Raw genomic sequence first — 26224 nt, 5'->3', positions numbered from 1 at the left:
TGGAGGAGCAGAGAACTCCTCTGGGACTGCAGAACCTGCTCCAATGGTGAAGTGGTCTCTGTGAACCTTGCAGACTCTGAAAGATTGTCATTTGTACTGAGCTGGGTGGTTTTAGCTGCTGCTGCTGCTGCAGCTAGAGCGCTGATACTCTGTATTAGTGAAAGTGCAGCTAGACACTGGTATGCCTAAGAGAAAAGGTGTTTTCATTTTTACAGCTAGTGAAGCTTTAGATATTATATGAAAGGGCAATGGATGACACTTAGGATCTGTCCCCCATGGAGTGAGATAGCACAACAATGCCAAGGTGCTTAGTGACCAGCACCTCCTTGGGGTACCACCCCAAACCTCCCTACATGCCTCAAAGTACAAGGAAATCTTTCACAATTTTGGCTGTTTCTCATTGAGTAGACAAGGCCAATGGCCATGCTGCCCCTCCTCTACAGCAGAGGAGGGAGTTAATGTCGTGTGCTGCAGTTTCGAATGATAGGTCTTGAAATGTTTTGGGCAAATGGTGGAAATCTCTGGCAGCTCTATGGGAAAAATCGTGAGAGATTGCAAGTTTTAAAAGGAAATTATGTGACTGCAAAGCAGGGTCAAACCCAATGACTATTATCAGGATTACTCAGTTCTTTGTTCTTCTCACTCAGAAATGCCTAAGTTGTACAAAGTGAAAAGAAAGAAAATTTGGGTATCCTCTATTGAAGACCAGTACTAATAAGAAATTAATTGATAAATTGAAAAACACAAGAACTCTCAAATAAAGGAAATATATTCAGCAGCAGCAAGTTGGCTCCACACTACTCAGTGGGAACAAGTCCACCGTCAGGTAACCTCCTGTGAACCCATTTTCACTGGAGATCATTGACAATGGTGAAACTGTTACCAGAGCTTAGCCCAGCTCGTCTGGTTGGTAGGGCACAGCGTAGCTGTGTTCTGTTTGCAATAATGTAGTCTGACCACAAGAAAGAGCTCAGATGAGAATGTGCCCAGAAAAAGCCAGCAGGCTTTTTTTTTTTTTGTAGTACATAGATAGCTTTTGCAGAAAACCACTGGCATAAATAGACTGATTTTTCTCTATTGCAGCTAGATGAAAAACATTTGATGCTTTAATTTTTCACATAGGATCGTGAGATGGCCATTTTCAAGGCATCATATTGAATTGTGTGCCATGGAAATCATCTCACTGAAAATGTTGAACTGAACGCAATTTTACCATAGCATTTTTAAGAATTCCTCTTAAAATTACTTCACGTGGAACATTTCAACTTTATGTGTGAAGGTGGCATTTCTTGGAGGACTGAAATATTTTAATGGAGTCTAAAGTTTCTAACCGAACCCATATAGCTGTGCTACATAAATGATCCAAGTCTCAGTTTTCAAGAAATAGCAGCATAAGCTTTTGAAGATCAGATTAATATTAAGATAATGTTTTTCTCATGTTGTCATCAATGGAGGAATTCCCCTCTAATATCATCCACAGAGCTGTTTCCTTTAACCATGCTAGGATGCAACCGGGTCTCAGATCATATCTGTGCTACTTCTCTTTACAGCTAAAAGGTAGATAAATTGCAATGTGAACTACTGCCTATAGCAGAATAACCAGAGAGGTGCCAGCATGGCCCCACCCTACATGAGTCATTGGTGTGAAGCTGAGTGCAGACCAGCCTTTCCATTCACTCCTGTAAAATGTTTCTAATTTCTCCTTCTGATTATTCTGAAACCAGGCCTTTAGTGCCTTCTGGTACCCTCCTGGCTCTCAAGACCCAGTATATATTTTATGATGCAATAGAAGGTAACAGGTACCCCTTTTTACTCAACAGGTCCTGAAGTAGCAGCTTTTGTTGCAGAAAACCCTTCTTTCCTAACATGTAGAAAAGTTTTGGCTGGTGTATCAATAGGTCAGGGAGGTATTTGCAAAAACAGAGACACTTTCTTGCCATGTATATTCCAAGAAGGTAAGTCCCCGTAAAGAATTAGATTATTACTGAACAACGACAGAATTGTGATGTGTAAAACTATCCACCTTAGCAAATGTAACTGACCTCTGCCAATGGTCACTTTATGGACCAAGTGTTCAACTATACTTGTCCCAGAAAACTAAGAACCTTCATACAGCGAAGACTAGAACATACAAATATTATTTGGAGCCAAGTAACTTGCTGTTCCTTTGATTTATCACTCATCCAATTCTATTACAAATGGATAAGATTCTGGGCCGATGCAGTCAATGGCAAAACTGCCACAAGGGTGGTGTGCTCAGCTCTTGCTGGCTCTTTGGCTACATTCAGTGATCAAACACTGTTTCCTGAATTATATTAACTTTGCACACATTTCTTCTGACTTGACGTAGATCAGCTTTTTCAGTTTCTTTCCACTGGGGAAATCAGAACAAAAGTAGAGAGGACGTTATTTCCAAATTCAGAAGGAGTCCATTAGAAACAAAAGAATAAAAGATAAACAAAAATGACTTTAAAAGCATTATCTGCTATTGTCTTATGAAGAAGTTAAAGCTTTGCCAGTGGATTTTCAAATCTCTGTGGAGATGGAGTCAGAGCCACATCCTCCTGATCTGACGCAAGCAAGTGCTAGTTTGAAATGTCAGAAGTGTCATTCTGTGAAGTTAAGCCACAATGCTTGAACTGAATCACTCACCATGAATCTAGCAACAGGTTTTACATTGCCACATTACCATAATGTCTGACCATCTGCAGTACAAAATCAATAGCTAAGTCCCTGGTGGATTTCACAGAATTTCTGGCATTCTTTTTTAGACTCTGTTCTGCAGAGCTGAGATTTTTTTTTAATTTGGTGCCTTAAATTTTTCCTGTTTGCTTTTTGGGAGGAGATGGCTGGTAAGAGTTTATGTAGCAGAAGGGACTGCCAGAGCTGTATAAGTTTTATAGCAGAAAGACTTTTTGAGGAGGCTGATGTTGTCCCATTCCCTGTCCCACAAGCAACCTCTCCAGCAGTTGGTGGTATCTCAGCTGATCTTTGCTTTACTTGTTGTGCATAGGAAGCTACGAGGGTCTCAATGGCCTAACTATCCAGGGTCCTGCTCTGATAATAAAATGTGCATGGTATACTGTGTTTTGAGAATGTTACTTTGATGCAATCAATGGCTATGGGTGTATTGGGGAGAAAAAGCAAAAGAGTTCAGAAAACTTAATTTGATCATATTTGCAGCATCCTGAATGTTGATGGACTGAGAGACCCTTTTGATCTTCAAGATCAATCTAGTTTCTACCCTTCAGCATCTAGCTCTTCCCAACCATACCTCAGTGAGATACCTGCTCCTTACTGGAGCCGGGCATAGAAAAATCCATTATTTCCAGTTTTTTCTGTCTTTGTCTCTGCTGTGCAAGTGCTGATGAATGCACATTCCCTGAAGATCATCTCAATGAGCCTCTGGTTCTTTGGGCTTTGCAGCCAGGAATGATATGGTGCTGCAAAACTTAGCTGCATCCAAGTCCAAAACAGCTCTTGAGTAAGAAGGAGCCCAGGAACAATTCACTTTTTCCCTACTCCACATGCATATGAAGACTAGGCCTTATCCTCTGTACAGCAACATAACAGCCTGGGGACCAAAGCAGAAACATATGGACAAATAATGAGAGAGCTTTAATTCTGACAGTGCATCCATCTCTTCCTCTGGATATATCACAAACAAAAACTACTGAAGTGCCAGTTAAGCAGCACACAATTATTTGCAGATTGTCAGAATTTTGCGTTTCATTTGAAGCAAGAACCATTTTATTAGTTCAGGATTAGATATTTGTAATTTTCCAGGCTAGAAGGATGCATTCCTAGGACGTGTTCCATTTTTCTTTTGGAACTCTATATACATTCTACTTCTTGGAAGAAGGACCAGGGAGGGAAAAAGATCTGTACAGTAATTGCTGATAAATTGAGACTTTTTAGAACTTGGTTTCTGTCACTGAAAAGAAGAAGACTAAAAGACCCTGTATATAGCTATCACACATCTTGGAAGAGAAATACTGGGACTGCAAAAATATGAGGAACAGATGATATCAAAGGCTAAAAGAGAGAGAGTCTATTAAAATACCTGGTGCTGGTTTATAGCCTGCATAGTTCCAAACTATGAAACTGACGACATCCTCAAACATCAAGGACTTCAATTTACCTCTTATAACAAAGCAAAACTTGAAATTACCATCCTTAAGTAACATTTTTCTTCCTATTGGAGTCCACAAAAACCAGAAAGGCTGGGGACAAGTTCTGTTTTTGTCACTCGGGATTTTGCCGTTTCTTCTCTCGGTGGGCAGCTGTGACAATGTGTCCCCTGAGTTAGGCACATTTGTACTTACAAACATAGGAAAGAATGATCTGTGGGCTGCCACCCATACAGTGGTACGTGACAGGGGCCAAATGAAGCAGCAGCACCTTCAACTGGCCACCGCCTTTCTGTCTGAGCGTTTACCACCTGCACAGCAGGCATGGCTCGATGGCTCCTGGGCTCACCTCCAAGCCACGGGAGTTTATGGGCTGGCGTGAAGTCTGGCAGTCTGAAGCTGGTTTCACGAAGCATCCAGTTTTGCCAGCTGCAGGAGGGTAATAATTTCCAAGAGAGGGACAGAGCTCACAGCTGAGGGCAGTAACTATCTCAGCTGTCACCATTTATTCCATCACCAAGTCTGAGTGTCAACACCCTCCAAGAGAGACAAAAGTAAAACTGAGTATCCAGGCATTGTGGAGCACAGATTTATTTCATTAAATTCAAATACTTCCCTGTGATGAGTCTTGTCTCTTTAAATTTTCCATACAGAAAAAGCATATGCTAATATATTGCCAGTTGGAGGGGTATATTTTCTGTGCATGTGTAGATCCAGTTGGTTTCTTTGGGGAATAAAATACAAAGGAAAAAGCCATTGTTCTTGTCTTGCTTTCAATTTTCAAAAATTGCCAGTTCTTATAAGCAGACCAAAACAGATAACAGATGGCACTGGCTAGCAACAAGGAAACCTAAATGCAAATATTTTATGGTATATAAAGAACATCTCTGATGTGGTAGGGTTATGTTTTTTATCATGGTTTCTAACCAGTTGTGAGAAAAATCCATTACTAGCACTTTGTCGTATTTAACTGGATGTGAAAGGTGCAAATGATTCAGCTGGTGACCAAATTATATAATGGTAATAAATTAAAAAAAACCAACCAAAAAAACCCCAACCCGATAAAATTAATGTAAAGGGACTCAGTATACTTGCCAATAAAGCCAACAGGAGACCCTGTCATGTCAGCAGATATCCAACCTGCCGGTCAATTTCTGATTTTCTTGCAAGATCCTCATGTGCACAGGCTACACTGCAAAAGAGAAATAAAGGGTGCTTGTCTGTGAGTGCTTTCCTGGCTCAAGTGATCAGTCAGTGGTCTTCACAGACAACAAAATCAGGCACCAGGCAGGGTGTCTCAGAGAAAGCAGCAGGTCCAGCATGTCAGCCTTACAGGTGCCTTGCACCCCAGCTCTCCCAGACCTGGGTATCTTCACAAGGGCCAAGGAGCCACAGCTGGGCTGAACTACAGGAGTGTGCCCAGTATAGTGCCGGTCTCCCAGAGCTTGCATAAGCTGTTTCTAATTTAGCTTTGGTGGAAGTCAGACTAAACAAACAAATGAGTACCTCTGCTGCAAATATCTATGTATGGGGAAACACCAGGAGCAACTTTGAGGAGGCAGTGAGTGGTGCCCTTGGGGGTACAGCACATGGGAGAGGCACGTCCACATGTAGATGAGACATCTGCTTGCAGCTTGATGAGTGTACATATTTTCCACTCACTCCTGCCCACAATGTCACCTCTACCTCCACTTTTAAATTGCAGCCTCCACAGCGGGGAAAGGCACCACAGATTTTTTTAAAACTCCACCAACTTCACTTTCCAACCAAGTGTGAAACTCCTTTTATAGCAAATGAGTATCAGATCCAAACCCTAGAATGATCCCTAGTAGGGATCTGAGCAGCTGGGAATTTGAGGTCTAATGTCTTGGTTCGGTGAGATTACAATTAAATGCCTTTTTTTTCCTGCAGAAATGGGTGCTTGCCAAATCTCCCGTGTAACATAGAACACTTGCTTCTTGTGCTGCAGAGCTCAAAGATATCAGACCTTCTATGTACAGCAGCAGACAAATGCACTCAAAATGACAAACCAATTTCTCATATTTACTCTGTCTCTACCCCCAGTGCCTGTAGCGGCAGATCCATGGCACTGAGCACAGTCTTACCTTGTTGGTAGAAGGATGTGGTTAAATGCTCCCTGAATTTCTTTTACCAGAAAATGAGTCTGTTGATGTGGTGCCAGTCAAACACTGACAGAAATTTGAGAGAGCTGTGAAGCTCACTTGTTCATTGATGCTCCACTCATAAGTTATGTGCCTTAGTAAGTTACTTTGCTGGTAAAATACCTTTCTCCTAGCCCTTTGCCCATTTAACACTGAACTATGCCTATAGAGAGCATCAGAGCATCACGAGTTTTCTTCATCATACGTATAAAATTCAATTTCTCTTTGAAGTCTTTCTTAATACTCTTGTGTTCAAGTAAAGTTGTCATTGAGTTCACTGAGGTTTGCCCATGCAAGGAGCAAAGGCTCTGTCCCCTTGGGATTGCACAAGCCATTTTCTAGTAATTTGTCTGCTCAGGTGACAGATTTCCTTATTATAGCTCTGAAAACAGGAACTTCACAGTCTTCTAACAGAAATGACTTAATGTATTTTATGAAACTGAGCCAAAGGCACTGCTCTTGTCAGCTGGAGTTGGTGGCTGTTTGGTTGGTCTGGACATGAGAATTATCTACTTCCCCTTCCTCTTTTTTTGTTTTTGTTAATGAAGGCTTTATACCTGACTAAAATACATAGCTGTGTTTTTCCCTTCAGGTCATGTTATCGGAAGCTTTGAGTTGGGGGTGGGAGTAAAAAAGTTCACTTACTAAGTAAGATTAAAGAAATTAAAGGCAAAGGCTCATATTTAATTTTTCCTTGTAGATGTAATTTTTCATGCAGTGACAGCATCAGAACCTTTTCAAGTTTTATAGCTATTTCACATTTGGCAGAAACAACAGGAAACCATCTGTAGCAAAGCAGGACTGTTGTAAGCATAATATTCAGTAATGAAAAAAAAGATTAAAAGAAAACACTGTTATCTTTATGTGATAGCTTTGAAGGGGCAAAGAGCATTTGCTACTAACTTCATAAAAATTTTCTAGATGAGTCAGCCATGGGAAAAAATTATTATTTCAGCAGAAGGAATAAATCCAATAAGAAATTTGACTTTGGGTTTCTTGTTGAGATTTCCATGATGACTGTAAAGATGCTTGTGGTGAGGAAACTTTATGTGCCTGTTTTCTGTAAATCGTAACTTACAATGGTAGAGCTTATAAGCACACACAAAACTTCAAATAGTCACATTGTCCCACAAAAGGCAAGCAAGCTATTCATGCTCTTAAGCTTTAACTCCAGGCCTGAAAGCCTTTTCTAGACCAGGGAAATAAAAATAAATTGTGGAGGTTTAGACAGCTTGTACTGTCCTCTGTTCCCATCTGACAGGATGTGTTCTTGCTTTACTGTGATTTCTGTGCTAGAAAGGGGACTCCCAGACTGGAAAACTGTATACTCACTGCTTGCAGGTAAAAAATACTTTTGCTGAAACTTTTTTTGTTAATTGAGGTGTCACATCCCAAGGCTGCACTAAATACCTCTGAAGACTATGGTCAGTCCTGTAAAGTTGTTACATTGCAAATATCCTTGTCAGAATGTCCATTTAAGAAAGGGAAAGAACAGTTTTTTCAGGTGTGTTCTAAAATTTAGCCTGGGCTAAACCTGTCCTTAATTTCTTTGTCACTGACCGTGTTTCACATTTTTATAATCAGACCTAGCTCTAAGATAGCATTTCACCATGCAAAAGTCAAAATGTGTAGGGAACTGCAATATCTTGTTGTTATTAATGTCTTAAATTATAGCTAGACACCCTGTTTTTCCAGTTTTCGAGGCAAGTTATGAAGGCTTTTTTTTTTTTTAGCGCTGAGCTGATGAGACATTAAAGGTTTCTTTTTCAACTAGTTTGGCTGTTGGGTTGCTCCTTTCACTCACACCTGCCCCTTGACTTAGAAATTGTCTCCGCCTCTTCTGCATCAAACACTGAATTTACATAGGCACAAAGAAAGTGTGGAAGGCCAACAGCTCGCACCGTCATTAAGATGAGAATGCAGGAAGAACAAAGCAGCACAATGGTAAGAGAAATCTAACAATACCCTGCCTCGCTTCGAGTCTGACTAACCAGGGCTTTCCCACAGGAGGGAACGGTGCTGAGGACACCGCAGGATCAGCAGATGCATGCAGGGCTGCTGGCAGTGACTAAGGCAGCAACAGAGAGGGAGTCGAAGTTCTAGACATGAGTCAGGTTTTGAACTTGTTGTGGTTTGTAGCGGCTCGAAAGGCTTTGTATGGCATCACTGCAAGAGTCTATGACTGCAAACTGATGGGCTTACAGCTGATAGAGCCACTGGCTGCTTTGGAAGGGAGTGCTTGCTTTCAACAAAACACTGTAGTTGAGCTCAACATCCACAGCACAGCCTTAGCATTATTTTAATGCCTTTACAAAAGTGCTCTGGCTTATTAATTCAGTAAGATCTTGCTAATTATGCAAGTCTCCCTAGAGAATTTCAGAGATGCCCATAAGAAGCATCATAAAATTATTTCTTAAAATATATGTGACAAAAATAAGACAAAAGCAGTGGAATGATACATGCGTTTAGCAGCTAAAGTAAAAAAAATTCTTTATGCATGCCTTTTTTCTGGAGTTCTAAAATGCAGAAGGAAAGAAAATGAGACGAAAGCATGATGTCTGGATTTGTTTTGTTTCTTCAGAACTTTCTGTTCGTGCCATTTTAAAACAGTTTGGCATAAAGATTTGAGTGGGAAGACTTGAGATGCTGCCTCAGTCCTGATGTTGTCAGTGGTTTTGCCATTTATTTTAACAAAATGTTGATGTACTTTTATATGCTGTTGCCTGTGCCTATGTCAGAAATTGATTAAAATTTAAAGGTGCAATTCCTGCACAAGCTGCTGAAACTGTATGAGTTTAATCAAAATGAGTGAAAGACATCTGCTTTTCCCATTGCAAAGCCAAGTGCAAAGACATTGCTAACAGCTCGTTTCCCAGAAATACATGCAGAAGCTGCTCTCTGTAGTATTTTCCCTACCATTACTAATTGTAGATGGATTAATCTAACAAGAGGTGCACACAGACCTTTGCTTATCTTCATAGGTATGTTGACTTTCGCAGAACACATGCAAACTCATAAACAATTCTGCTCAACTCTGCAATATTTTTCATCTGGAGTTTTTATGCTTTTTTGTATATATATAGATAAAACACTTTTTCTTTATCACAGAAGAGCAATTAGTGCTGGGTGTGTGAAAAGTGCACAGAATAACAGGCACTCTCAGAGTCTTTGATTCAGCAGCACTCTGAAGTGAGAAGCAGACACTTTCTGTTAGATCATCTTCAAGGACTTAATCCCAAGGAGGAACTTGGATGCCTAGCAGACAAGTCACTTCACATGCTAAGTCTGAAACTTAGATACTGAGAAATCTTGCTTGCCTCCTCTTCACTGCAGAGGTGCCTACATACCTCAACGCCCACGTTTGCATCCAGTGAGTTCCTTGCATGCCTGAACGTGTGCTTCTGGACATGCTTTACCTGGCTTGGCCTGTGCTGGGTGAACAGACCCACATGCCACACTTCAAGTCCTCCCAGTGAGCATGGTCACACTGTTACATGCTCGGGGAGCTCAGGTGGACTCAACGTGTCTCTCAGCCTGTAGAGACTTTAGCTGTTTTACTCACAGCAGCGTCCCCAGCCCCAGGTCTTCTGCATTCCAAAAGGGGTGTCTGCCTGTCTATTCCTTTTGCTTTTAAAACTGTAAAATTTTCCTAGGCATAAGTGACAATTTGGAGAGCAAAAGAAAAATAATGCTGCCACATGGTGGCTAGGGTGTCCATACACACCTGCCAAAGTGTGTGGAGATGTAGGCTCTGGGTAATAATATATCTAAATTTAGCTCGGAGTAAGAACTGTAGCCCAGTTTCCAAACCCTGACCCAGGTGGTGCCCCAGTCACTAGGTTTGGAAGTCATGTGAGTGAGTGAAAAAGAGACAAAAACTGTCTCATGCAAAACAGAAAAGCTGCAAGAGGAGGGAGCTGGACAAACCCAAGAGAGCCTGCGTAGCCATGCTGCCTGGCCAGGGGCTCTGAACAGCTCCCTCTCTATGGAGCCCACCCAGCCGGCTCCCAGCCGCTCACAGGGAAGATTTACAAAACTGTGTTCAAACAAAGGAGGATCCTGGCAGGTGGAGATGTTTGGCCTTGTGTTGCCCTGTAGATGATGAGGGTATTAAGCGCAAAGATATGAAGCAGTGGTAGGAAATGTTCCATAGGCTGGAATTTGGGGTGAGTCTGGAGGACCGTATGGCCAAGCCTTGTCAGGTTTCTAAGCCCTGCCAGGGTCATGGCCAAGGCATTTTTAAGATTTCTGTTTTGAGGTGTCCCTTCCCAGACTCTAGCTGTAGCGAGGATGCTGCCACCTTCTGTGTCTGCTGCGCAGCACTGAGTCCATTATGGCACTGTTCCTGCTGTGAATCTGGCCTGATCCCCAATGAAGCAGGAAACTTTCCTGGGAAAAATGCTGGACATTAGTCCAGGCTAGTTAAAGTCAAAGACAGCTAAGAGGCAAATAGCTCCACAAACACTAGCAAGCATGAAGAATGATTTCTGATTTTCAGTGTCTTGTGGCCAGTAGCCAGCTCCAGACGAAGCTCTTCTCACTGGGACATTTGCAAAGACCTTGCATTTGTGCATTTGTCAGTGGCTCACGAGGCACCCTTGTCACATGTTGTAGTGCACCATAAAACCTCTGGGGTGCCCAGGGGAAAGGGGCTGGGGGTGCACATTTAAGCTGTGGAAGTGTGTGGGAAATTGCTTCATGGCCACAATAAGCCCATTTGCTTTGGAATCCACTTAAAGTTTGGGTAAATACACCCAGTTTAAAAAAAACAAAACCACAAAGTAGCCCTGCCACAAATATCCAATAACCCCATAGCTTTGGCACTCTCTTGAGATGCAGGTGTTGGAAATTCAGCTCCCTGATCCAAATTAAACAGAGGGAGTATTTGATGTCATCCCATTTTACTCAAAGTGTGTCATACACCTGCACCAATAAATTGATCTGTGGAAACCATATACTCCTCTGAAATGAGCTAACCATACCCTGTAATCAAGCCTTTAGTCCTTATTAAAGTTATAGGAATACATTTTAATCTGTTAAAGAACAGTTATTCAGAGTGCAAGCAGAGAACACAGCAGAGGTTTAGGAGAAAGATGTTGCAGGGCAGACTTCAGTGAAGGGGTGATAGGTGGTATCACAGTGGTCATCTTAGGTTTGTATTTCCAGACTTCTGAGTGGCTTTGAAGTTTAAATGTTCTAGCATTTTCTGAAGACTGACATTTGTATTGTAAACTAATTGTTTTTATTTGAGAAACTGCTGACTGAGCTAATATACCTTTCTGTTAGTAGGCATGCTGGCCTCAGCCAGCTGCTGATGCTGCTTTGAGAGCAGGAACAGCACAATTCTATCTTTATGTTTTAAAAATTGAAGTTACTCCCTTTTGGAGAAGTTTGCTTTATTGGGCACATAAATTAGGGGGAACAAATTTGTATCTCTGTATACACCTTTGGGTTCTTTCTACAAGAAGAATACATGTGTGAGAAATAAACAGGACATCAGGGTTTCAGGTGAGGAGCTTTATGTATGTAACAGTCTGGGCAAGAAAAATGTACAGAACTGATTCCATGCAGACAAGCAAACTCAATAATTGTTTCCTTGAGGCTTTCAACTTACATCACCATGAGGTGCTAAGAGATGGGGTGGTCTTATGGCAGGGTTTTTGTTAGTTATATTTTTAGTTTTGGGGTTTTTTAACAGATTTGTATATCCAGTATGTCATGTCACGACAACAAAGATGAAAGGGTTTTAATTGGCATATAATTTACGTGGGTTTGGGTCACTTTTAATTACATGTGAATAGTGCAGAAGAAAAACAACACAGCTTATTAGTAACAAAGGAAAATGCTACCCTTTCTGCTGCACACTTGTGGGCTGAGATTTGATATAATTAAGCTCAATGTAAAAATAACTCATCTATCAATACCACCATTTATCATGAAAGGATGAGCTCCCTGCAATGCATGGTTTGAATTAACTGTCGCTTGCTGTCAAAGTGACTGAGATGCTGTGTACACATTTGGCACTTACACACATACATGAGTTTTTGTAGATGTCTTTTGGAGACTGAGCCAAGAGAGCCAAAAAAACAGACTCTGAACGCAACCTGAGCACACATGTGAACACAAGCACTTGCTATGCACCGAAAGCTTTGTCCTTTAAACAAGTTTCCTGTTTGCCTTTTTTGGAGAAGAATTAGCTTTCGTTGTTCGCTGTCTTAAAGCTCTTCACTTTAACATGCCCTCAGGTCCCTGCAAGGTGACACTTCAGACAAGCTGTAAAAGAAATGTAGTTCTTCAGCTGCTGTTGTGCACTTGATAGTTTTATCTTCTAGAAATTATGTTTCTATAACCCTTTTTTTATTTCAAGCAAATAGTCATGGAAATAAATAATTTTCCACTATGGGGCTTTGCTATAGAATACATTGCTACCACTACAAATATGACTTTTCCACTGCTTACACAGAGCAACACATTTAGTCAGACTAAGCCATCTTCTAAGAGCTGCCCCAGACCAGGGCCTGGGGGACTCCAAGGGACTCTGAATCGGGCAGGCTGTCCTCAGCTCTTGGAGTGAAACAGGTGTGCCAGGAGGCAGGAAGAGGCTCTTCTCACAGCCCTCTCAAATCATAAACATGACTGCTGCTGTATTTCAATTTGCAAGATGATCTTGACATTGCCCACCCCTTTGCAGGCAGAGGCTGATGATACGTGGTGCCACATTGCCCTGGTAGCATTGGCACCAAGCAGGTGAGAGTGACTTGCCTTGGGTTTCCAGCACCTTCTTTCTGCAGGGAGTTGAATGGCTCTGGAGAACAGGTACATGAAGGGAGCAGGTAGAACAGAGAGTCAGAGTTACAGCAAACATGAGGGTTGTAGGAAAGGATATTTAAATCCTGCTTGGGCTCCCAAAAGTATGAAGAACAGCAGGGACATGAGCAGTGGCTGCGGGAACAGCACAGGGTGCTGGCAGGGGGAAGGGATACCTGCTGCTTTCCACTGAGGTGCTGCTCGAGCTACAGTGGAGTGAGGAATGGCAGCCAGAGGAGTCACACAGCATTAAAAAGGAGTCATTGGCCCCACAAAGCATGTGTGGTGAGGGAAAAACTGAGGTAATCAGAGGCAAAGGACCGAATGGGGACAAAACCAGCAAATGCATGGAGTACAGGGAGAAAGATTGCATCTCTCTGGGGGTGGAGAAGGAATTGTTGGTGAATCCAGGGCATTTGCTGTCTAATTCATTGCTGGTGCTCTTCTTCTTGAATAACATTATGAACACCAAACTTTGAAGTTCCATTTTCAGAACAGTAAAATCACTAGATCAGAAACACAAAGAGGGGGGAAAGTACAAACAAAATTTCATAGGCTGCAGAAAAACTGTCTTGAGCCTAAAACGTGTCTATGGATCTACCATGTAGCCCTGCACACATATGTACATATAACATATATATATATATATATATATATATATATATATATATATAAAACATATAAATAAGTATTCCCATTTTTCATTGGCACAGAAGAAATTTAAAGTTCCAGCGGTTACCAGTAAACAGAAGTTTCCTGGAACCTTTTTAGCATGTTATTGCAGTAAGAGCTGTTCAACATCAGCAACAGATGCACATTGTGTACAAATACAAAATACATTTATACCCTGGCCAAGTAGTTAATCACAAACAATTATGTGAACAATCTCAGTTAATGTACAAGTTTGTCATCCATATTCATATTTGCATCTTCTGATGGTCTTTTATCACTTGGTGAGATACTTTATCAATTTTTCTTGTTTTGGGAGATGCTGAAGATACATTTGCGAAGGAAGAATGCAATGATTCTGCGTGTTCGTGGACTTGGCAGTGCTGGGTTAATAGTTGGACTCAATGATCTTACAGTTCTTTTTCAACCTAAATGGTTTTATGATTTTGTGTTTAGGCCAGAAGGCCCTGATAGTGCCTGTAACTGTTTCTTGAAAATTCTATTATTTTTAATAGGCAGGCAGGAGTGAAGCAGCTGCTTAGAGCCAGGTATTTCTGTTTCCCACTCCTGTGGCTCCCTGTGATGGCAATCTGAGGGCTTTGCTCATGTTTTTGGTTTTGTTTTTTTTCTTTTTTTGGCAAAGCTGTGCACAGTTTATTGCATTTGACTTTAGGTTCAAGCAGCATTCTGTAGCGCTGTCAAGAGCTGAAATGTCAGAATGAAATACTGAATGCTATTTCCTCAGAAGCTTGGTGTCACAAATTATGGAGGCTCCAGGCTAAGTGTCTGCAACATTTCCCGTGATTGCTGCAGCGGAGCCATGCTCCATTTTGAAATACATTGGTCACAGGTTGATGAAACCAATTTCTCTGAGAATCTTTTGCTGTCACCAGGTAGAAGATATCACCCCCCAAGAGAAAAAAAAACCTAAACAAAATTACAAACCGCTCACAGAAAAAAAATCTAAAAAATAATTATAAATGGTAACAGGATACCTGTAGCCAAGCTGAGATTGATGCTGCAGCTTCACATGCAGTTGTGTCAGTTTGGTGCTAGTGTAGATGTTTTTCCTCCCACCCAAGTTGGCAAACGTTGAATGTGTTGTTCAAGCTTTCTTTCTTCCCTCCCTTTTGCTCTATTTTAATTCTGCTGCAAACTTAACCTGCCTTATTCAGATTTGTAATGGCATGAGGCTTATGTGCTAGCTGGGACATGCAAGTACCTGGAGTCCTAGAAATGCTCATAATTTGCATTCTTAATGAAACATAATTTAAAATCCTAAATATAGAAAGTTTTCTATAACTGAAATGGATTAAGCCAGCTCCTTTTTCCCAGATCTCAAACATCCCTGTCAGTCCATAAGTTTTGGAAGAAGCCCTGTAAAGCCCTGAGACAACTGCTTGACAAAGGAGAACCAGAAAACCAAACAAAGATCTTTCTGTTGGGTTAAATTCAGAACATGTTGATGGGTCCTGCACAACAGCAGGTCAAACCTGTGTAGGAACCTTAGTTTTTTGCTAATCCCTTATTGCTTTCTGATCTCTGGATCCAAGATAGGTATTATGTAATGCTTCAGAAGGGCAGGTTTTTTAAACTTTAAAGTTTTGCATTAACTACCTATGCTGTCATCTTTTCTGCTTTCTTTTCTCTATCAATTTAATTTCAGACTATTTCCTCAAAACCATTTTTGAATGCCCTGGATTAATGGGGCATTATTCCAAATGACATGGTAATTCTTCACCATGGAAAATGCTTTTTAGCTGGTTCTACACCACAAATTGCATCCTTGCCCCCAATTTTTATTGGGCCTTTGAGCAATAGTATGATATAGGCAACAAGTATCTCTGCCAATTGCCAGGTGTTATTCTCTCATTATGACAGAGGTTTTCTGCCTGCATCGCTTCAAAGCCTTCAACAACTAGCTCAACTCCTGCTAATGCTAGAGTTTCAGCAGCCTGAACTCCAGGAGGTTCAGCTGTATTTCTCTACATCCTGACACTGTCCTGAGCACACTCTTCTGTCTCTCCTATTGTTTGCTTCACCTAACTCAGTGCCCTATGGCTTTGCCTCCCACCAGACAGATCCAGTGTAAAATTAAGTCCTTACTACCAAGGGTTTTCCTCCAGAGAAATTTAAGAAGCTGGATTAAAGTAGCTAACCACAGCTTACTTAGGGACAGGATCCTAAAATGAAGAAATCAGGCTTGCCTCAGAAAACATGGGAATGACATGAATTGATGGCAGCAGTCCTTCTCACTGTCTCCCACCAAGTCAAATGGCTCCTTTCAGTCCTTCACAAGCACCGGAGTGGTTACCGCTTCCCTGGCACCGGGGTGGCTCAAGGATCCCGCCCAATGCCTGGTCCCAGAGCCTGGCTGCCAAAGGCAAGGAGAGGCTGGGCCAGAGCACAGGTGCCCACACAGGCAGCCAGAGCCATTTCATCCTTGCGCCCCACGCCGCAGGCTGGCGGCTGTCGCGGCTTCTTCCCCGGTCACACCCTCACACACTCCTTCATGCCCGTCTGCCTTTTCCTCCACCCACTACCTGCATCAGAAATTTGATTTCTGCTCCCCTCCACCCGTTTTTTTTTCACCTCAAAGCGATAGCAATTCCTGGCGCATTTATCTTGGATGATGTGGTTGTTGTAAGATGAGGTACCTGCAGCAGCCAGTCTGCGGCTGATTTGAACGCAGGCGAGTCTCAACAATGAGCTTAAAGGAGGGTGTCAGGTATAAATCTTGTCTTCAAACAGCCAGGGTGCATTCCAGACTTCAGAGACACCTCTTTGTGTGGAAGGTTGGTTGGGTTTTTTTGCCTCCTTTTTTCTTTTTCTTGGACCTGGAAGAGGATGAAAGTGACGGGGTGTGTGCATTCGTTTAGGCTGATAATGAGAGTGGGGCTCACGGGCATAGTAATTTGGCAGCCTCTTCACTTCCTGTAACAGTTTCAAAAAAAAAAAATCATTCAAGGGCTGCTTAAAGACAAACATTTTTTGTTTAACTACTGATGGCTCATTTTCTGAACACCCATGCAATTAATCTTATTTGTATTAAAGAGGCAGGCTGCTTTTTGTAAGGTTTTCTGAGCTATAATTAATGAAGATCAAAAATGTTACAGAGACATAATATTTAACTTTTCATGGATGCAACTGCACAACATCTGCAGCAATTAGAGAAGCAAAAGAAAAAGGCATTGTTGGGGTTTCTGTCCCTTCAAAGTGTCTTTGTTAAGCCTCTTCATTATTCTAACTGGGAATGTAATTTTTGGTGAGGAGACTAATCAATACTAAAACCACAGATCTTTTTTTTATATTGCATTGATTGTCAAACACATAGTTCAAAAATATTATCAGCTATGTCAGACTTGTGAGAACCAAGCCCATGAAGTTGAGTGAAGAGATACCTGTATTGCACCTTGAAGAATCAGATCCAAACAAGAGTTTTTACTGCTTCCATAGTAGTTTTCAAGCAAATGCATGAGTGTGTTAAAACTTCAAAAGGATCATAACAGTTTCATGATTTTACATGTAAAAAATTCTGGATGTTTTGCCACTAGGAATTCTGTAACACAGATTATCTTTTAGCTGGGCTGCTTAACACATAATTAGTTTTTAATCAGTAGTAGCTTGTTTATCTCTGGATGATTAAATGAAGAACCCTGGAATGCATCACTTGAAGACATATGACAAGAAACATGCATAGTTCTACCTTGGCACTAGCTGCCTCCCACTTCACCAACCTTTCAGCAACTCTAGCAAAAAGAAAGTCTGGTTTTCACTGGCTTGAAATCAAAATGTGGATGGCTCCAAGTGTGTCACTTGGATTCACAAGGCAACGTCAGCCTTTGCCTTTACAACAGACACACAACATGCTTATGCCAGGGATTGCCTGTTTCATATGCATGTGGCATCCTGCTAGCACTTTGTTAGATTAAAAAAAAAAAAAAAAAAAGCTGCAGCTGCATCATTCCTATTACCATCTGAACTCTCCTTACACTGCTAAAGCAAAATTATCTCTGTCATCTCTGTGATCTGCAGTTAAGTTTGATGTCAAACATTGTTTGAGGAACAAGCTATCATGGTGTGATCCCAAAAACCAAGAGAGGCACCATCTGATGTGTACTAAACCACATTTAGAATGAAAGAAGAATTAATCTTTGTCCTTTCATTGTGGATGCAAGTGTCACATGAAAGGTGACATATGAAGAACTTACAACCCATGGATATCTAATGCACCATAGCTGTACCATGAAAAGTGCTACCTGATGACAAATGCCTCCATTTCCAGGAGCAAAAAACTGCATGTCTAGAAGCCTGGAGGCAACTATGAGCAAGGGTTCTGGGCAGTGCTGAGCACCCTGCTGCTGTGCCCCAGCAGCCTACAGCCCAACTACTCCTTCCCAAGGAGAGAGCAGCCCAGTATCCTTGTGTCTGGGGGTCCTTGTATTTAACCCATGCTTGATGTCTGAAGATAGATAGGTTTGGTTTGAAGAAATGTTTGCAAAATTAAATAATGGAATTGCACATGCTGATTGCATCACATTTATTTCTGTTTACTTTGTGACTCATAAGCTTCCTGATTATATGCAAGCAAAAAAGGCTAAAAATTTCTTGTATTTCAGTGTAAAGTTATCCATCATAAACAAGAGACATCTGGTCTCCAAATCTAACCCCTCTCAAGATTAAAGCCCAAGCAGGGCCAGTGGTTTGAACGAGAGTGATGGGCTTTGTGCAGAGGATGACTGTGGCAGGATGGCTTGGGGGTGTCAGGAGAATTAGCAGCAACATGCTACCTCAGTCATAGCAAAACCAGGCACAAGAAAATGTCAACAGTTTCAGCCTTTTCCTTAATTACAAAATAGTTATACACAAGAAAATGCACACTTCCAGGACCAAAATCTGTACATTCTTTGAATGTTATCCAGGTTTTTACATTTTAACTGAGGTGAACCCCTCCCACAATCCCCCCAGTTACTCATCTTTCCAAGCACTCTTTTATCTTTTATCTTTCAGACTGTAAGATCTCTGAGAAAGAGACAGTCTTTATTTGTGTATGTACAGCACCCGCATATTTAGCACTAAGCTCAAATGTTTGCCTACACTGTAAAGTAGTTGCCAAACTGTGTGGTTTAAGAGTGTGTCAAGGGTATTAATTTCTAACAATTAAGAAGGGAGTGAGAAACAGTGTGAACAAGCTGAAGTTTTTGTTCAAAACAAAGTGATAGAACGTGGAACTCCCTGAAGATTTCAATCAGAGAACCCCAAATGCAGCATTGGTCAGTAGGCAGCTGAGGTTGTCTGTGCAACAACATTTCTGCACCTCTGCTTCTTTCTACCTCATGCTATGTGTATGCTAATCACAGCCATCTTCATGAAAAGGTTTTGATAAGGATGTTCTCAGGAGGAGTTGGAGAGCTCTGGGAAGCTACAGTCACTGTACTCACACTTAACAGGCTCTGTTTGTTCAGGAAAAGGTAGTGTTTGGGGATTTTTCTTTACCTGTTCTGCCTGTCCCCTTTCATCCAGAAGATCTACTGTGTGAGGCCCCAGATTTTTGATCCTGCCCTCAAAACGCAGGCCTGCTTCAAAGTCAGAGGAACAGCACCTTTGATGGCTTTTACTTTTATACCACACAGCCCCTACACATATATGTTCTGTTTATAGGTAAAAACACAGCTGGTTTGACTCTGTATGGCAATTTTCACATGACATGATTATTTTTTCTGGTGACTTGCAAGAGTATGAAGTAAGTAGAAAAATAGTATTTTCACTCTCATATCATGTAGAAATAATTAATTGCATGGCCACCAGCCACTGGAAGTTTGTATCTGCCTTCTTTCCCCGAAAGAAAACAGGTTACCATAATAACCTGAAATCAGAAAATCACCCTGCATCTTTCTTTTATGTGGTCTCAAAGATGGGATCTTTTAGTGTTGTTTTTTTCTGCCTGTGATTTTAAATGAGTATGAGATTCTCTGAAGAGCTGCATTCATTTGCCTGCCTACGTGTGGCTACTGCCTTTAAGCTGTGCTATGTAAGATGTCCATGTGAGCTTGGCAGGTCTGACATAGGACCTTGAGGGAGCCACTCACTGCCTTTTGAAGTGGCACATTGGGGTCAGGCAGAAGTCCACAGGACATCTCAGGCGCCACCACCCCCCTGTATGTGGGCAGCTGTGTTGAGCCTTGTTGAGGCCAGCAACAAGAAGAATTGCTTAGTTAACAGATCCAGGAAGCTCCTGATCCACTGCCTGGTCTCTAGACAACTTCCTTTTCCCCAGGAATATCATACATTTCTTCTTCCTTGCTTTCATGGGTGTTCCCAGCTACCCAAGTAAATACAACTTTTACATTTGCCACTGCATATAGTGGATTCCTACATTGAATGTCAATATGATCACTTTGCAGCATCCTAGTAGGGTTTCAAAATTATGTAGGTAATTTATTATCACAAATATGAACTGATTATTAATGCCTAGCAAACTTCTATGAAAATCACAGAACAGAATATAAAAAATTGGCTACAATATAAGATCAAAGTAGAGGGTTCTTGAGTGTGCGACCCAATAACATCCAATGTCCAAAAAGTAAGATCACTCTATTTTAAAAATATATAAATTTTCTATGCCCTGTGAAAATTACCCCATGTTTCCAAAGATGCCTGGAAGATGATCAGGCTTTGACATTACTGAATGAGTAATATGAGGTATACTTCAACATATAAAATTGCTAGATAAAGAAATGGCACCTATCTGGTAATATAAACTGCTTTTTTTCAAGCCTGAAAAAAACCAGTTTATATTACACCTATTGCAGTGTCTAGATATTTACACCAGCTCCTTGTTCAAACCTTCAGCTTAGTGTTATCATCTGGAATTTCAGAAAAACAGGACCTGTCTTTAAGTCAAACCTCACTTCTCTGTGGACCCATTTCTTTATTAAAGACATATGACAAAATGAAGTTCAAGTGTATCTACATCTGAGGCAGGTCATGGATTTGTTTCTCACAGTGGCAGTAGGCTAGTGAGGATCAATGTACAATATTGCTTGTGAGGAGTAATCACATTTAAAAATCTAGCAGAGAACTACCTCTCTTACATTCTTTCATGCTCTGGATCCTGTATTTTTGGTATTTTAAAGAAACCATCTTTGTGCCCATTGCACTGAATCCATGAAAAGCAAATTTGAGTCTGTGATGGCATTGATCTGCAGTAATGAAGTGCTTATAAAAAACATTGTTTGCTTTACTTTGCACACAGTGCTAGAAGGTAATAACACAAGAGCTGCCATGAAACAGTGTTCCCAGGGCAGCTGAGACTTGGAGAGCCCATCTTCTTGGCGATCCCCATAGAAGTCAGTGTGGAGCTTTTACAATAGGAACTTAATGTCTTTTTTAAACATAGGCTTAGGACGGCTGGCAGTTCAGAGGAAGCTTTGTGAGGGGTGAAGTCTGGCACATCTGGGGACTGTCTGTATGTTGGTCTCAGTGCCTGAAATGTGTCAAGATGAGGACCAGTCTCCTCAGCCCTGTGTCCATCACCAGAGTTCTCCAGGCCACTTTTGCAGAGGCGTTTGTGTTAATGTTAATAAAGATTACACATAGAAAGGAGTTTTTCAGCCAGTTATTTCTTCACAGGCACACACTCAAAACCTGTTAACACTGTTTCTAAGTAATTGAAACAATTTATAAATTCAGTTCTAATTCAGAAAGGGTTTTAGACAGTATTACTGGGAAACAGCTTTGGAAAATACAAAGCAATTCAAATGTAGGAGTTGCTATGTGAAACAGTTTGCATATTTATAGTATTTTACCTGATTAAAATGCTTATTTATTTTAAGGGGAGCAAAAATCTTTCCCACAACCATGGGGAAACCCTTTTGGCCAGGCCTTCTTTGTATGCACCGTTTCATCCAGTCTGAGCTCAGTCCTCAATCTGGCCAGTAAAATACCCTGGAAGTATGTCCTTATGCCCTCCAGTCATGCTAGGAAAGCATCTGCTGCCTGGAGGCACAGACTGCTAGACCTGTAGCAGCCCCACCAAGCCAACTCCATCTCCAAAGCAGCCATGTTTGCTCCAAAGGCCGAGGAAAGGAGTGCTTGGCTTAGTGGATTTTCATCCTTCCTAACCAGACAGCTGCTGTCTTTGCTCACCCCAAAGCAAAAAGAAGGTAGGGGAGCAGCTCAAATAACAGCACCATGGCTTTAGAACCTAGATTGTAGCAATCCTGGTGTTCACTGTGTGAGCCAAGTACCTCAGACACGTGAGAGCACTGAGGTGCCCACAGAGTGTCCCTGCTGAAGAGCCTGGCAAAGGGGCACCAGGGAGGGTCTCCCTGAGGTGCCTTTGTTGAGAAGGAGGGTGAACTCCAGAGCATTCCCTACCTGCTCTCTGGCATGTCTGTGTAGGGTGCTTGGGGGGAAAATACGGGCTTTCTCAGGATCACTGCTCAATGCCATAATGGATGGCTAATTATAGGTTTTACAGTGAAAGAAGCAGCCCCACAGAGATCTTAAGCTACTAGATTTCCAGTAGAGACGTTATTTCTGGGATATTATTCCCACAGGCCAAAGTACAATTACAGTGTTGGTTTATGTTTCCTTGCAAAAAAAAAAAAAAAAGTTAAATGAGCAAAGTGTACAGTTTTAAATTAATCTTCTTATCGAAGACTCACTTAGACAGAGTTACACCTTTTGCTTCCTCCTTGTAATGTCAGTGATATCTGGGAAAGTCTCTGGTTGAATCTTTGCACAGCACAGGGTAAAGGGCCTGAGCAGGTACTGGGTGGCAGGCTTGGTCCTGCCAGGTTGGATACTTTCTTTGAAATCATCAGGCAACCTGATCCTCTGTAGTAAATGAACAGAGAAAGAAGCCTTTTGCTATGCAGTACTCCTCCAAAACAGCAAAGAGAAATTAATGTTGTTTCCTCTATACATAGAAGAACAAGTTCTTGAAGGAAGTCGGGGGCTTACTTCATTCATATTGGGAGCCTTGAAATATTGTTATTTGCACCTGACTACTCTAAGGGGAGATAATTGCAGTACAACTCTTTGCATGCATCCTAATAATTGCCTAGAAATATTTTCCCATAAGTTGTCCATAACTAGCCTCTCCCTAAAAGATAAATCATGTGAGGAAAAGATTGAGAAAAATTAGCTCTGATTTCCAAGAAGTGAGAAACCATTTTGCCCTCACCAAAGTGTCACTTCCTTGGGCAAAGTGACAGAAAGACAGATGCAGTTTGAAAGCTTTGAGCTATTATGGAAGTGGTCTTTGTTAGGACATATATTTCTGACTTGAAAATAAAAATGGGCAGAGTTTGGCAGAGTTAGGTTTGCAAGCTGTTTCTTGGGAAAAGGCAGTGGAAGAGAGAAAAAAAAAAAAAAACTATCAGAACTGAGGACTGTGCATGTCTGTCTGGGATAAATTCAAAGCCAGAGCACTGTTTTGAGGGTCCTTTGAGTTCATTCAGGATGTCATTGAAGTGCAGAAGCCCAAGGTTCATATGTCTCCAACACTTTGTGTTGTACTACTGCGAAACAGCATGCAGCAGGATGGTGAGAAGTCATTAAAAATAAGGAAAATAATAGATAGGACCATATTTTTCTCTCTTATTCATCTAACTTCTATCCCAAAATACGTGGAAGGATTTTATAAAGGATGTACAAATTATATGTAATGGTTTTTCACAGCAGCATGCCACTGCCTTTTAAACACAGCACTGTGCTGTGCCCAGAAATACTTTCCATTTCCATGTAGGGTGTGTGTGTTTGGAGCATGTGACTGGAGGGGTAATGTTTTAGGTATAACAAAAATGGGCTCTGGACTGTGCCTCATAGGGGAAGCTCAGAGATTTCATCTAGAAAGAGCAGTGGGACTTTGGTTGCTTGGCCACACTGCAGGGAGTCCTTTGTGGGCCTGCATTCCCGAGACTTGAGCTTGATAACATTCCCTTTCTCAAGCACCAAGCATGGTTTAAATAGGATGTCTATTTTCTGATCTTAAACAGCACTGTCAGCAGCTTGATACTTCAAAGACCGTGCTAGGCTGCTGGCTGAGTGCCAGTCCTCTGAAGGAAGAGTGCCCACATCACTTGGCACAGCAGCTGGTGTTTCTCTTTGTCTTGTCTCCAGTCACCAGTGCCAAACCTGCCCCTTTGGTAAAGCCCAGCATCTCATCTAAGGCCGTGCCCACTAACCACAGGCCACATAAACAATAGCCTTTGCAAACATGATTAATTGTCTCTGAGATGTACAGCAGCCTGGGGAGTAGCTCAATCTCTAGCAGAGAAAACCTGTTCCCTGAGATGCAGGTATATGGGAACAAGCAAGAGTGGAGGTGGGCACTTTCATTACAAACCCAAGTAGTCTGTAGCAGAAGCATCCCAACCTCCAGTTCTCTGAACACATTTAAAGGATGAAAGTGAGTGATTCATGTGTAAAAGAGGCACTAGTCATCACTGAATATCCCAGTCTTAGAGAAAGGTGAGTATTGTTTTTAAAGCCTGTTGCTTTCCCAAGATGTCAATTTGTGTGACAGGATGCTAGCTGTATTGTCCAAATGCTCTGTCAAACTCATCACAGTGACAAGGAAATACTGTGCTTCCCGCTGAAATTCCTTGAATACCTGGTGCCAGCAGTTCAGCTGATAATGCAGAGAGGGATGAAAGCAGATGGCCTTGTTTAGAAGAAGTGACTTTTCAAATGGGCTTTGACAGGCTCCCTTCATCTCTCTGTAACATGTCATTTCAGTGCAAGTAACAGACTACAAATAAACCCTTTGGTACAGCAAAGGCTATGGCACCTCTCATATGTTCTGTAACTGAACTGTTACTTAATTGTTAATGTGCTAGTGATTATTCCATTACTTGGAATGTATAGAGTGTTGTATTTCAGTCTCTGAGCTCAGATTTGGCTATTTTCAAGATACTTTTCAGGTTTCTGATCAAAATGCTAAGTACAGGTTTATGTTAGAGTAGGTCTCTGGTGCTTATAGTGGTATTGTTTTGATAGAGAAATTATAAGACTACTTCCTTTGAGTGCATTGAACACCCACCAGTTTTATCTACATGATTCTCTTTTATTAACTCTGTCAACTGCCATACAGAATGTGCTCTTTGTGTCTCACGTCTCAAATGCAGATGCCTCCAGCATCACTGAGAACTTCGCTGCAGACTTTAGGGGGTTTCACGTGCACAGGTGTGCCTGATGCTTCACCTCAGGAAGGAAGCAGTCTTGTTCATCCCCAGCTGCCAGGCTGTACTTTTCAAACAGGGTTGTTCAGACAACCCACGTCCTCTCAAGTGTCTCAGCCCCTCCTAGTCTAGGAACAGTGGTGTCTATCCCTCCCAGGCTGGAGTCAGGCACCTCAGCATACACCCTGCCTCAGCAGATGGAAGTGAGTGCCAGCACATAGGGAGCATGGGACTGTTCACAGAGACACAGCTGTGTCCCTCTGTGCCTTCCAGGGTAAAAAATGCTGGACATTGCAGGCTTTAAATCCCTAATACAAGAGAAAAATTTCTAAAGGACAGGGGAAAAAAGCCTACCTAGAAAACAAGGCTGGGCTGACTATGTCTGTTTAAAAGCACCATGCAAAGTGTCACCAGGAGCTACTGCATGCACACCATGTAGTTTGCATAGCAGAAGAAATATATCCACGTGGCAACAAGGGCCTCAGCACAGAGCCTGAGGTATGCCTTGGTCTTTGCCTCTCCTGGCTTAGTCCCAAAATATATTAAAGTAGCCTGGAAGGTGTTTTGACTCATATCCAACTATAAGGACTCCAGTGGACCATGGAGGCACACAAGGCAGGGCATAGTAATGGTTACAGGTTTTCTAAGTTATCTGAAGCATCTATGGCAACTTGTCAGACTGATCTATAGGAAGATAACTAAAGTCTACTCAGCTGCACATGAGCTCACCCTCTTAATACAGGTCCAAAGCTTTAGAGAAAAAACATGTTTACATAAGAGAGAATGTCTCTCATATTTACTGCTTCCAAACCGATCTACAGCAGTCAGTCTATCATGGGAATCATCCTTCTGTGCTTCAGCCCCTCCCTTTAAAGCAAGCTCCTAGTATGCAACACAACAAACAATTCTGCCAGTCTACTTACCTGTACACATTATGCTCCAGCCTCCATTACTGCAGTTCACTTCCAGGACAGCCTCCCTTCCCTGCTGGATAACCTTCAGTAATGTGAGGCCAAGAACAAGAACAGCACTGCACAATGGCATGCTGTCTTTGAGCCACCTAAAGAATATGCACCAGGGGTCTGCCTGGATTTCCTATGGATTGGAAAGGCAGCATTAGTCCTTTGTCACACTGTAGAGCAGTTTCTCATATACATATATACATATACATACATGCATATACATATATGCATATATACATATATACATATATACATATATACATATATACATATATACATATATACATATATACATATATACATAT

General features: G+C 41.6%; 1 protein-coding gene across 2 annotated transcripts in view; it reads left to right on the top strand.

The window, feature by feature from the left end:
- The window catches only part of EDAR (ectodysplasin A receptor), a 71956-nt gene that overhangs the window by 938 nt on the left and 44794 nt on the right, over positions 1-26224 (top strand). The gene's annotated exons all lie outside the window — the stretch shown is intronic.

This window comes from Ammospiza caudacuta, chromosome 2, assembly GCF_027887145.1.
Source record: "Ammospiza caudacuta isolate bAmmCau1 chromosome 2, bAmmCau1.pri, whole genome shotgun sequence".
Lineage (NCBI taxonomy): Eukaryota > Metazoa > Chordata > Aves > Passeriformes > Passerellidae > Ammospiza > Ammospiza caudacuta.
This window is presented reverse-complemented; position numbering and strand designations above follow the sequence as displayed.